The 14,425-nt window shown below is 43.5% G+C and overlaps 1 protein-coding gene across 1 annotated transcript in view; it reads right to left on the reverse strand.

The window, feature by feature from the left end:
* The window catches only part of PTPRT (protein tyrosine phosphatase receptor type T), a 573,321-nt gene that overhangs the window by 546,041 nt on the left and 12,855 nt on the right, over positions 1–14,425 (reverse strand). The window contains exon 5 of the mRNA XM_084537660.1: positions 7,376–7,591. The gene's annotated coding sequence lies outside the window, so the exon portion shown is untranslated. The remainder of the gene's footprint in view (positions 1–7,375; positions 7,592–14,425) is intronic.

The raw sequence follows: 14,425 nt of genomic DNA on the forward strand, positions 1-14,425 counted from the left end.
GCTGATGTTCAGCCAATATTTTCCTATCCTCCCTAGTGAGCACTTTCTGGCTGCCACCAGGAATCCCTGCCTCTTTTTCTATCTACATGTTAATACATCTATCTACATCTTAAATGGATGATGCTCGCTATATTACTCCCTCCTCCATCCAAATTTCAGCTCAGCAAAACTGCCATTATAAATCTTTTACCTATCAGATACCTTCTGCCACTCCTTTTTAATTACCTTTTATTTGTTAGCTTCTTACTAGTGTTGAAGTGGTCGTAGCTGAATGCCATTTTCTACGTGTGCCCAGCTGGTGCTTTCTGGACAATATTTACCTCCTTTCTCCTTTGCAATGCCTCTGCTCACTCAGACCTAACTGTGTGACAGTCTGATTCGTGCCTTGCCAAAAACATACCCTCTAATATCAGCCATTCTGGACTTCCCCCATTGCGTCTTCTTCCACATATCAGTACCAACCACTAACACACACCCATCCACAGATTTCACTTAATTGCACCTTGCCTCACTTCTTTTCTCCCTTGGTCCACCAGAGTTTTTTGCAGGATGGTTCCCCGTTGTTGTTTGCTATGCCTCCCAATTTAGGTATCATCTGGGAATTTAATTAATGTGCTCTTTATCTGCTTTTCCAGGTCATTAACGGTACTTTTGAACACAACTGGATATAATAGAAGTCCCCAAGATACTCCTAGCACCGCTTCCCCTAACTAGCTGCAGCATGCTGCTGCCTGTTGCGCGCTGCCAACAGCTTTCTAGATACTTCGCAGTCCACGAGAGATGGCTCGCCTCCAAGCCAATTAAGAAGAGCTAGTTTTCAAGTGAGGGGTTTTGAGAGCCACTGCATAAAATTATTCACTGGAGTTCAAAGTGACCAAACCCCGGAAAGGTCTGATGTGCCTGCATTCACAAATTTCATAAAATGCCTAACCCAGTGAGTTCTCCTCTGCCCTGAGTTTTATACAGACCCGCTTCTCTGCTGCACGTCATTAACCTGGATGCTAGCAGCCTACTGGGGCATCTCAGGATTTCACATTCTTGCCTGGATCTGCCTCCATCAGGCCCTGCCCAGGATCCACAGCCCTTCTGGCAACAAGAGGGTGCCAGGGATTTCACACAGCAGCGCTGCATCCTGCAGGCTGCTGCGTGCTCAGTGATGGGCCAAGAACTGCAGGTACATGCAGCAATCAGCAGTGTGCTGCAAAGCCTAATAAGCAGGACTTGTAAAGCACTTGGGACCTTCAATTAAAAGCATTCCTTTTTATTATTTTCCATATCATAACTCTTGGGTGCAAAACCATTAGGCTGGTAACCAACTGCAGAACTACATCCAAGCATATGTCCATGCAGAAACAATGGAAGTGGGTAATTATACAGGAGGAACGTCAGCTGGAGGTTCTCAGCTCTGTGTCAATCCCAAATGGCATTCAGAAAACATTTCAAGGGGATAAAAGCTGCCTCACGGGCGCTATACAAATTTACCATCATAAACACTGAATAATACATTACACTAATCTGATTGCTATTGACTGTTACAGTTGCATGTGTGACCTTGGGCATACATTAATCAAAGGGAGCCGTTCATATTTCCATCTTGTACCCTGCAGCGACGAGCAAAGCTCATCTCAAATCTCTTCTTGTCCCTGTGTTCCTTTCAGTTCCCTCTGATGTTGCTTGGAAATGGAGGCTGGTGTCTGGAGGGAAACGGCTTCTTCTATCTGCCCCTTTTTGTCTGAGCACACATGAATGCTCCCATACAGAATAATAAAAACAGGCACCTTTTTGTCCACCCAGTGCTCTCTGAACCCAATTTAGCAAGTGTCATAATCCTAAAGAGCATTCAAACTTTAGACTAATTGGTTTCTCAGCAGAGGCTCTAACTAATCAGAGAAGCTCTTTGGACTTCCACCAAACGTGCTTCTTATTTACCCTAAGAAATGAGGCATCATCAAAACAGAAGATCCCAGAGCTCTCGTGTACCTCAGACAACGTGGTGCATATGATGTGCTACTCACACGAGGTGCCTGGAGGTTTAAAGCAGAGAAACCAATCTCTCATCAGCTTCTTTTCCCCTTGTCATTACCAGAGGTTAGAGAATATAAGAAAGAGCTGACAATGTGTTGAAAACAAATTGAACGGGCATCACTTTGCCTGCACTGATTCCCTTCTTATCCTTCCCCAAGGCTAGGAGATGATACTTAGGGCATTATATTGCAAAATTCTCATGCACGTGCAGTCTGGTGTGCTGCCTCCAGCCCCGGGTTGGTCTTTGAGCATGAAGAGCCTTCCCCCAGGGCACGTTCCCAGAGGTGGAGCTGTCTCAAGGCTTGTCATAAAAAACATGATGTCAGACAAAACTTCAGAATAATCTAATGAGCCAGTTTCAACATAGTTTCAGACCATTGGCATGCAAATATATTTCTTCAACAGCCGTACTGTGTTTTCTGAGAGTTAAGCATGATAGTCAATAATTTAATGTACAGGATTTAAAAAGGCTGGAATTATTCCCAAAAGCAGTGTTGTGAATGTAGACCATTCATATTTAACAGAAATTTAGATAAATTATGGTAACAGTAGTACTGTAAGAATAATTGGCTGTAAATCCACAGGTACCTGCTTTTTAAATGTTTGATACAAAAATAAATAAAACTTGCAAAATCTTGCCATGCTTTCATTAAAAGCTGTCTCTGTGCCTTGACAGGGAGCCCCAACAGGGAGATGCTGAAGAATACCTGGGCAGGGAGAAGAGCCAGTGAGGAGCAGGCTGTTTACTCCTGACAGCCAAGCAGAACTCCCTCCCAGCAACGTGACAAAACACAACTTAATTAGAAAGGCCCATTTTGTCTACAAAGCCTTTTTACGGTCCATGGCCTTTGCTCATATCCACTTACTTTTTCCATCAGTCGCATCACAACCTCAGGGCTGCTGCTGAGAGTTGCCAGGGGAGTGCTGGAAGCTTTCTCCTTTATAAATTTTTCACCCCGGTTCTATTACTCAGAGCAGACTTCCACACCGTAAGAACATAGCCTGATCCCCCCAGACCTTCAGCAACCCTTGGTGCTCATGCCATGATGAAGAAAAATAGCGCACCTAGACCACTCTTCCGCTCTTTTTCACTACGCAGCACCTCTTCAGTACATAAGAGAGAGTTTCAGGACAAACTAACGGGTATTTTAGGACATCCAAAGAGTGGTCTTAGAAAGACAGAGAGAATTTCCTAAGGAGAGTCTCAAGGCTGCAATAATCCCTTGGATAAAGCTATGAAACACCACTGAAATTGGAGACAAAAATGTTAGCTGTTGAGCTACCTCGGGAATGAAAACTGAGTGGTTACAGAATTTTGTTCTCTTTGTGGGCTCTTGCCCAAATGACTCAACACAAAATGGTCACGCGCCGAACACCATTCTGCAGAAGTAGTTTTCTTGTCCCTGCTCACTTCCCTCCTCACATCCCACCAGGAAAACTTAATTCTACCCCCCAAACGAAGTCCAAACGGGAGGACTGCTGGCTACTGTGGGCAGGGATGTTTCGAGGTGAAAGACTAATGCTATGGGAGAGAATCCAGGGATTAATTCATCTGAAATCCAGGTTCAAGAAGTAAATAAAAGGAATGGCTGAAGACTGCATCCTGCAGTGCCTGGCTGTGTTGTACTCCCGTGATTCAGACCACTGACGTTACCCAAATCTGCTTTCCCTTCACACCAGGAGAGGCTGAAGTTAAGGAAGCGGAACCTCAATTTCACTTACACAAGCTTAATGCCAGCCTAACTTCTGACTCCTGTGGGTGTTACTTTTGATTTATACTCATGACGCCAAGAAGAAAATCAGATCAAGGGAGTATAAATCAAAGAGAGATCAATACTGGGCATCAAGGTACTAATTCTATCTCTTGAAGCAGCCCTTCCAAGCCGCAGGAGGCCGGGGGACAATTCCCCTGGCTCAGGCACAGCAGATTTATGCTGAGCTCTGGTCCTGGTGCAGGAGAGATGTTGGAGGTGGAAGGGGATGGAACTGCACCATGTGCTATTAAGAATCTGTGTCTGTCTGGTCTGTCAAACAGTCTGTGGGCAGCTCTGAGAGGTTGTCATAAATCAGCGCACCCTTGCTTTGGGGTCTGCTGATGAGAGCTAAAACGGTTTAAAATCATCTTTCACCAGTGCTTTTCCTTTCAGCTATCACAAGTATCTTGCCTTCAGGAACCACTGCAGAACCTCAGCTTCACACCTCCCCTAAAGAAATGACCACAAGAATAAGAGGTGGCTTAAACCTCTTCCTCAAAACCCAGGCCAAACAGCACAGCAGTGGTTTCTACCTCCCATGACACGACAGCGGTGAAGCTGGTCTTTAAAGCACGCTAAAATGTTTTGTGCCAGGAGCTGACATGAGATGGCCGGGGAGGGTTGGGCCGCCAGTCCCCAGCAGGACACGGTTCAGCATTAAGCGTGCCCAGCATGCAGCCTGTGAAGCACCAGACAGACATTCAACCAAACCAACAGCTTGTGTGGTGGGGAATTCACTTGTTTGTAGGAGACATATTAAAAAGGATGAGGCGATTTGGCTGCTTGATGTACATATATTATGGAAGTTTGAAAATCAAAGGGTTCAGAAGTGGAAGAGTGGGTGAGGCATGGAAAATGGGCAAGAACTTTTTACTTTAGCAAATTTTGCAAGGTATGGATCAAAGGACAAGTTCTGCATTTCCTTCCTTTGTGGAAATTTGCAGAAGAATGTGATTGAAAGGGGAGTTTTGTTTGGGGGTGTCTAGGGGGCTGGTATGAAGAGATTGATGGCACGTTAAATTGCAATAGCTGATACCATAATTAAGTAATAAAACTCTCCATGCAGTAATTATAGGACGTGTCAAACTGAGTTATCAGGCAGGGGGCCAAAGGCCAAGTGATTAACCATCTGAGAAGTGCAACAATTCCCTGAAAGTGCTCAGCCCACAGTGCTGTTGCTGCAATGAAAAATAATTTAATAAACGCCAGAGAGTAGGACCGGCATCACAGCTCCTCCCTGAGCCCACGGCAGTGCCCCATGACTCACAGCAGGCTCCCAGGCTACTTGAAACGGAGTCAAAGGAGCTGCCCAGGGCCCTGGCTGTGAGGCTGAGCACATGATTTTGAAATTTGTGCCTTCCTCTGACTGACCTCCAGAAAGCAGGCCTGCAGTACCCCCTGTGAGCATGCTGCACCCATCCCTGCACTACCTGCAGCTGTCGCACCCCAGGGTGCTCGGGTTTGCTGAGGACAGGACCCAGGTGCTCCCGGTCAGACGAAGCTGAGATGTGCTTTAGAAAGCTGCTCATCCTTTTAGCAATCAGAACAATCTCCCAGCAGAGATGGGGTGCTTTACTTAATGTGGTGTCTAAGATAGCTGCTGCACCAGCCACTGAGGATAATTCCTATCACTGCAGATTTCACACAGAGAGGTTTCTAGTTCATTAGCTCCAAAGAAATAAGGGGGGGATGACTGATCTCTATCTCAGTATAGAAATACATAAAATTGTATTTTTCTCTGAAAGTTATTCTGTCTGCTGCTTGAGGAGTGGAGACAGCAAATTTATTAATGAACTGAGCTGCCTCATAATCGTTCAGACTTCAGGAGCTCACAGCTCGGCTGAGCTCAGGACCAGGAGGGGTTTTATTTGCGGGGTCAGTGCTCCCGCTGGGTACTTGGACACTTTACATAGATGTCAGTCTTCTGCAGGGTATTGCTACCTTGCTTGCACGGTACCTATAAAGGTCCAAACTACTTGCTTTTTAATTTCATTTTATGTGCCTTCTGCTCAAGGAATAGGAGTTCTCACCTTACCTTCTTTAAACACTTTGTTACTTTTTATTTCTCTCTATCATTACCCCTTATTCCTCTAACATCTAGGATATATAGTTCTAATCTTTTAATCTCTCCACACACTGCAGTTTTCCATTCTGTTCATCATTTTCAGTGCCTTCCCTAGACCTTTTTTATTTCTGCCCTATCCTTCTTTAAGGCTGGAGAGCAAAACTGAGCAAAGTGTCCGTGTCCAGGTGTCACTTCATCTAAAAGCTACAAAACAATATTGTACTATCAGCTAGCCCTTTCCTAAAGCAAGCAAACATTCTGCTGGCTTCCCTGGCTATTGCTTCTTGGTGAATAGATGTTCTGTTGGCAATGACGCCTTACTCCTTTCCTGACTACCTACAGTTAATTTAACACCAAGTTCACGTACAAGTAGTTTAAACTCTCCCCTTTTTCATTTCAGGAAAAATGTAGCCTACCTAAGGGTCTATCAAAACTATTTTCTACCTTGCAGTTACTGTTGGCAATCTAAATCATTATTTTGGCTTGGCAGTGGGGCAGATGCTGGGGCATCACTCCACTCAGCTTGTCCTGACACGTTTATCAGCCGTTCCTTCGTAAGAGGCCTGATGCCCACGTAGCTGCTTACCTCCCAATGAATGTTTGTAAGAGACCATTTAAAACCTTGCTGCAGATGGCAACGTTTGAAAAAGATAGTTTTTTCTCCACTCTGCTGCAGCAACACAAAGAAGTGTAATAGACTGGAGAGAAGTGGTTTCTTTCTTACAGAATAGCACAATTTTGTCCAGGAGATAACATTAAGGAGCATTTCACAACTACTGTATTTTTAGCTCATTTATTTGATTAAAGTGAGCATTGTTTCTCTGCGCTGTCCAGATGATTCCTGATATGAGAAATTTGCACATATTATGTACTTGACAGTCCTTCACCATACTATGCACCTCACACTGTGTAAGTAAGCTCGTGTGATTGCATTTAACACTACGTCAGTGCCAAGGAAGTCACACGCTCTAACTCAGTTTCCCTATTTGGCTAATGCAGATAATGATACTGACTTTTTTTTATGAAGCACATTGAACCCATCACACCAAGCACAATGTAAAGCCTTTTGCTTCTAACCACCTGATGCATGCACATGCTACCATGTCTTTTTGTCTTTCCATAAAACCGATTCTTAAATCGCCATCATTCTGATTTTTCATTACCCCTACTGACTGCCAACAAACCTCTCCTCTTTCATCCCAATGTCAGTGATGGGAGGACAAGAAATTTTGCTATTTAAAAAAAAATCATAAACACAGCCTTCTGAACACGCTAGGAGGCTGTGCAGGCACCAGAGCCTGCCTATAGGCTTCCAGGGACCACAGCACTCACCACCTGCCTAAGCCAGCATGTGACAAAAGTTTTGGGTATCCGGCATCTGCAGCTGCTTGCTGTAAGACCTTTAGCCCATTTCTGGAGTGTTATTGAACACATTAACATTAAAAAATAACAAGTTATATAAATAAGTTAAATGAATAATTGATTTCAATGACTTAAATTAACTCCGCACTTTAACAAGTAAGAAAAATACCTGCCTTCCTCTCCCTCCACACACTCTTCCTCAGCCTCAGTTATGAATCACTTCTTTGTTCCTGCCATGCAGCTCCAGCATGACTTCCCTTCAATGTGCACAAGAAGCCTTTCTCTCCTTCCCTCTTGTCTCTCTTGGGTCTTATTAAATGAGGCAGAGTCACTCCGCAGCCCCTCGTTAGGGGCAAGGCTGGTGTAGATGGAGGAGCTGCAACACCTGGGTGAAGCAAAAAGGCAGAAGTTATTCCTGAAATAGCAGAGGGATGGAAACAGTGCTCCTGCGTTACTGGTGTTCACCTCTGCGAGGGTAATTCTGCCATTCTCTTATGTGAGCATGAGGAAGGCATTCTTTAATAATGCAAACATTAAAGAAACTCAAAGTCTTATCATCACTGCCTGCTAATAACCTCACAGCGCACCTTCTATGAAGTGGGAGCATATATCACGTTTCCAGATTAGAATTAGAAGCACAAACACCATTAAATGGAAACTTAATTATATAATATTGTTTAATAGCTGTTTTTATGTTTTAGAAGTGTATTCAGCAATGTTCCTGGATTTCCTCTCTTTGCAATTACAGCAAACATTAAATCATTACATCTATTTCACAAATGTTTACCGCAGAAACATGACAACACCAGCCTGCAAGCACAGGATATTTAGCATGGTGGCCACACACTTCATTTACATGGTGGCCGTTCCAAATACCCACTTAAGTTTCAGAACTACATTTCAGAAGGTGCCTTTCTAAATGAGGCCACTTTTCTGAGCTACATGCTAAAGACTAGGCAATTAGGCAAGCTAAAACAAGTGCAAAGGATATTGGAAATATATTTCCAAAACTAGAGCTGGCTACAAAGTAGGGAAGGCTGCTCGTGGAAATGGGCTTCCCCATTTGGCACTTCTTTGTTGCTAAGGATGCTGAGACTTATGGAAACTTGACCCTGGGGTCCTCACAGCCCCTGGAGAAAGTTCTGCTGAGCATCTTGGGTTCTGGCAAACTGGTGAGCAAAGCAGAATTTTGAAAAAGAGTTTTGCACATTTTTCCTCTGAAATGGGCATTTCAGGCATACTAGCCAGCTGCACTGAGCACTCGGTTCCTGCCTGTTATGGTCTATGTGCTCCCCCAGGTGTTTGCTCTCATCCTCATGGTATAACATTGCCTACAAATTCCCTATAAGCTTAAAAAAAGCAGATTTCAGCAAAATTTCTATCCCATCTCTATTAAATGCCAAATGTCTCTCAGATATTAGAAAAGATCTCCAGGTTTCTAATTCAATGCCACATTTCTGTCTCTCTGGCCCTGTGTGAGACAAGAGAGGAGCTCTCGGAGTTGTCACTTCCAACCTGGATGGCCCCCAGACTGCCAGCACCTGGAGATAACCTGGAGGGAGCAGGCAGGGGGTGCTTTGGCCTGTTAGTGCTCCTGGGCTCTGAAACACACTGGGAAGACCCAGGGAAGAATAAACTGCATCTATCTTCTTGAAAAGAGCCTGGTCCATGATGCTGAGCATCACAGGAAGTATTATAAATTGCATGAGCTGGTCATTTGTGCCACAACCAGATGTCTCGGTAATCCATCAACAACTAAGCTCTAGCTGATAAACTTTTTTTTTTTTTTTTTTTTTTTTTTGCTGCTCATTATCAATTATGGCTGAGGCGAGCCACATGCACTTGGCTGGAGGAGGGGAAAGTTTTCAAGCTCTGCGGCAGTGTCTGTTCTGGAGGAACAGAAGCAGTTCACAAGCTGAAGCTAAGTGCACTCCACATGTTCCCTGACACCACCGAGGTGCAAGGTTTAGATTTCTGAAGGTTTCTGATGATGTTTTCCATCTATTTTTCTGAGAAAGTCTAGGCAAATCATTTAGACACGGTGCCTAAGCTTACTCATGCCTTCGATGAGCAATGTGTGGTTTAAAGTGAGTGCCTCCCACAGACTCCACGAGGCTTTAATTTATGTTTGGAAGGGAACTTGGCTTGTTCCGCTCACGAGTCTGTGACTGCAAGATCGTATTAATGACCCAGAAGGGACAAGTGGCATGAACGAGCCTTGTATCTGGGGAAAAACATTCAGATTTTAGCAAAAGTTTTTTACTCATGAAAATAGATGTCAGGTTTGCAGCTCCAGGCTTTTTCATCCTGCAAATGTCTTGCAATGCCTCTCCTGACCTAGGCACTGCTTTCTGCTTCTGTCCTGCAGACTCCAGCTCCGTGCTCCTGAGTATGGCTTTGCAGAGACTAATCTTCTTCCTCAGCACAGAATTACATGGATAATTGTGCAGATACTGTATGTCTTTTAGCAGGCTTACTGGAATATCTTGCACTACAGAACAGCAGATCTCTCCTGTTTAAAAACTTCACGAGCAGTATTTGATTTAACAAGTCTTTTTTAACACTCTTCAATCGATTCACTTAGGCAAATTCATAAGCAGATGCAAGAATACATTTTAGTTGAATTTCAGGGGATACTTATTGCATGTTAAATACCACTAGGCAATTATTTAATGAGGTTTAACAAGTATGTAATAGATAGATTACTTATGACCTATATGTGAAACCTCAATGAATATGTTTAATCAACTGGCATTCAATTAACATACATTAGGCTTTTCAGTGCTTTATTTTAACTGTCTGGCTAACAGACCTGGCTTGCAGACCTGTTAACTATTTGCTGTCCATAATTTTAGGTCCAATATTGCACCCGTAATAGATAAATAAAAATTAATTGCAAAGCTGCTCTTAATGAGTTTATTGGCCTGTAATTATCCATTTAGAAGTGCAGGTCCCATTTGGTGCATCAGTATACTCAATTATCTTCCTGCCTTCACTAACGGAGGAGCCCTCCTATGCCCCAGACAGTTGCACCTTGCCTTGTTCTGATTCAGCAAGGAAACTAGCTACTGCCTTCCTGTGAATGTCAAGATTTTCACCAGCTATTAAAAGGTAATACAGGATTAAAGTGGAATATAAATGAGTGCTGCTGATGGATGTCCTAGGGTGGAATTGCTCTCTTGAAAAATCACAAACAATCCAGAAACTCCTCTGCATCTCCTTAGTGCTACTGCTTCATTAAAGCTTAGTAGGGAAAGACAAATTTGTAGAAGACTTTGTCCAGTTGTATTCATTAATTTAAGTGTAACTTTTGCTTTTTGTTCTTACTGACAGTAGAAACATTGTCTCTCGCTGAAAACTGTCAGAAACACATAAAGCACTATTGAATAATGTCGAAAGCAAGCTGAGCTAGGAGAAGTAGTGAGAAAGGTATTAATATCCAACACCCCTCTGCAAAGCACCTGCTATCTTAGGTTTCCTTGAAAGGTTTGGAAACACTAAGGCATTTACTCCACTTGTTTGAAAAGAGATGAAAAGTCAAAAAACATGGGGAACGTTAGATAATATTTTCTGTAAACTGGTCAATTTTGCTACAGAGACATTTATTTCAGCTGAGCTGCTACACATTGCTCTGCAACACAGTTTCTAAATCTTGTCCTTTGATCCCAATCTATTTCCCCATCTGACACTGCAGGCTTCACATTGCCATGTGTTGCACAAGGAATAATGAAGAATTTTTGGAAGAGGGAAAATGGTTTGTGAAGACAGAAGCCACAGTGGGAGAAGTGAGAAAACAACCCAAATCTTGGCGAACTGCTAACTGGCTTTAGAACACACAAAATGCCAGTTTCGGTTCAATTCCCCATCTTCCAAACAGAAGGAGCCTCGGTGCACGCTGAAGGCAGAGCTGGAGCGGAGGTTAAAATACTGCACATTCCTCGTGCGTCTTCTCTGCACATCAACTACAGCAGACTGCCTGCCAGAAGAATAGCTGTGTGCCTTTGTCCAATTTTAATTCCTATCTTCATTTTGGAGTAGGTTTCTTTTTGGAATCTATCTGTCTCTGGCTAATTTGCTGTGTTCTGTGCTGATAAGCGCTGCTTTCGAGCACCAAATATCATAGTTCCAGGCAAACTTTGGTGTCGAGATCTGAAGGGCTAAGAAGCACGAAGATACATTTTGTTCTTTCTTCTGCAGAAAGGACACCCTGCAAGATTAAAGTAACTGGATTTTGATCAGCATTTCCCATTTGCACTGGGCTCTTTACGAATTGAAATGTAAAAGGTCAAAGCTCCAAAAGCATTTTTCATTTCTAAAGAGGTTTGTTCACTACTGTAATTTAATAGCCATGCCAAAGCTGATAAGATTTTGGAATCTGTCCATGGCGTGTATTGATGTCACAGGTCAAAAATAAAGGCTTCAATGTAATTTATTTCTCCAAGCACAGTGAAGATAATAACTCAAGCACAGAGCAATATGTTAAAACTAAATTATATTCAATAAAGATGACTTATGCCGGTCTTCTAAAAACTAAATACACTTGGCTCAATTCAAATTTGCTCATCCCCATGGTATGGTAGCCTTCAAGAGGTTCTCGGGCATTGCACAGCGGCCAACGTGCAGTTCTGTGTGCTCTGAGAGCACTGCGAGGGGCATGAGGTTGTTCCTCCTTTCTCTGTTCAAAATCAGGCTCGAGGGAGCATTTTCTTGCACCAGCTTCTCCTGTTTTGCTTTCTGCTGGATGGAATGATGCATAAGAGCAAAAATCCTCTCCTGCTATAAATAGGGTCCGCGCATGTGATGCAGGGGGGAGGAGAGCAGATGCTGCACTCAGGGCTTCAGCTGGCATGTCAGCCTGTCACGTGCAGCTGGGGATGGGGGAAGGAGCCACTTCCAAAACACTGGGAATGAAAATTCCCTGCAGAATAGGTGCCGCAGAGGCAGGCAGGTAGAGCCTTTCCTCTGCCACCCAAACTGCAAACTGAATGTAAAGCACTCAACTTCAAGGCTGAGCTGTTTGTCCACTCACAGTGCAGAGCTCTAAGGCTGGAGCTGACAGGGATTTGATCTTCCAAGCAGGTATTTACTGGGATCCAGAGGATGCAGGAAATCCATCCTGGTATGGAAGCCAGGCCTTAAACCATTGTCATTAATGGAGTGTTCAACCAGCAAATTTCAGTGCCAACCCTGACCTACCGTTTCGCTTTCACCCTTCATTGCAACTATTTCAGCACATTGCTTCCAAGAATTTCTTCACACGACAGCGGGTTTCCTTACATGCCTCTCATTGGAGGCAATGAGACTTGAATCAGGACACTTGCTTCTGACTGGATGTGATGGGTTATTTTAGGCAGTAACTCTACCCAAGAATTCATAAGATCATTAAAATGTTGTATATGATTTCAAACAATTTTACAGCCTCGGAGGAGATATATCCAGGGAGAGGCAGAATGCCTGTGATCCCGGTATGCAGGCAAATACCAAGGCCGTTGTACTGGATAAACGTACAAGATCTGTGACGAGCCAGCCCTGTGATCCATAAAACAATACAATGTCTGCTGCTGTGCTTCTCAGGAGTTGCCCTTACTGCAACTACAAAGCACTGCTGAGAGCAGGAACGCTTCTGCAGAAGTTTGCACTGAGTTTGAAATCTTTACGTTATATGGATGATTCTGATTTTAGTACGTCTATACAACTAATAATTTGCATGTCAGAAAAAATTGCTTATAATCTGGGAGGCAGTTAGGTGGTTAGAATTCATCTAATATCACACACCTACGGAAAGCTGTGGGGATGAGTGAGGGTCAGCTCTTCTGTTGTCTCCAGACTCTAATGAAAATCCAGGCATGACTTCCTCTAAACAATGAGATATTTCAGCCAGGAAAAATCAACCAGTGTGAGGGAAAAGCAATCAAATAGCAGTCTGGGTTATGAAAATCAAAATAGTGAAAGACTGGTGGTGTTTACCTGTTATCACAACCGCAGCTCCAGAATGACCACCGGCAGGGACTGAACTGCCACTGCCAGCTTACAGGCAATAACCCTAGAGGCAGGACCGGTGACGCCATCTAGAGCATGCAGGGAACAGCTGAAAAAGGAACATCAGCTTCTCCAAAATATACTCACAGAAGCAGCAGGAGAAGCTCTCCACAAAACAAAGAACAAACAATGCTGGAAAATGCAATTTGAGTAAAGACCAGAGGAAGGAGATGGATCATGAAGGCAAAGTGGCTTCTCAAAGAAGTGACAGAAAAACTCTTCATCCACGCGCTAGGGTTGTAACTCTCAGGTTATAGCAGCTGGACCCCCTCGTAGGCCTTAACAATGAAAGATTTCAACAGTTAAAAAAAAAAAAAAACAACAAACCAAAACAAAAGAAGCAGCACCCAAAACAGTTTTTAAAAGCAGGTAGAAGCTTTTTGAAGCTATGTGGTAGAAGGTCCATGAAGGTACTGACCTTGGGAAATAAGTCAAACTGTCAGCGTTAATAAAAACAGCAGTGAAATATTACACAGAAAACTCAACAGCAGTTTTCTCAAAGTTGAAGTCCATCAGCATTGCTGAACTGGTGAATGTTTGCTGGAATGTGAACATGGAGAAAAAAAAAAATGACTGCTCTACAAAATGAGGGACTGGCAAAGCTTTGCAAGGGAACAGCAAAAAGGCTCCGTGCTCCACATAGGAAAGAAAAAATATCTGCTGCATAGGAAAGAAAAAATACTCAGCAAAACGGAAGAGTTGGTTATGGTAAGCCCTGGGGCAGAAGAATTGTGTTTCAGCTCATAAGACCACGTATTTACCATAAGCACAAATCAAAACAGCACTGATAGTAAGCCAAAAATCATTAACTGATACAGAGCAACCTCTGGGGGCTCAGGGGGGCATCCTCGTTTAACTGCTGGATTGCAAAAAGCATCCAGTGGTAATGGTGTCCATTGCAAATGCATTTGGGGTGCCTGGAGGAGTAATGCAGGACAAGTGAAGGTGTGTGAATTCTGCCAGGTGCCATCTTCAGGGCCAGATGCAGGCAGGGGCAGCTTGTGGGCCTGATGCTACAGCAATGCTGAAACTGAAGGCAAGTTCTTCCACACCCACTACTTGGCATTGCCACCAGCTTCACTGCAAGAAATAACCAACTCGTTTCCTTATGAAATGCTTTCAACGATAGCAATACTAAAAAACAATCAAATATTGTAATGACAGCATCACTCTTGTAAGT

The sequence above is a fragment of the Aythya ferina genome, assembly GCF_964211825.1.
Source record: "Aythya ferina genome assembly, chromosome: 16".
Taxonomy (NCBI): Eukaryota; Metazoa; Chordata; class Aves; order Anseriformes; family Anatidae; genus Aythya; species Aythya ferina.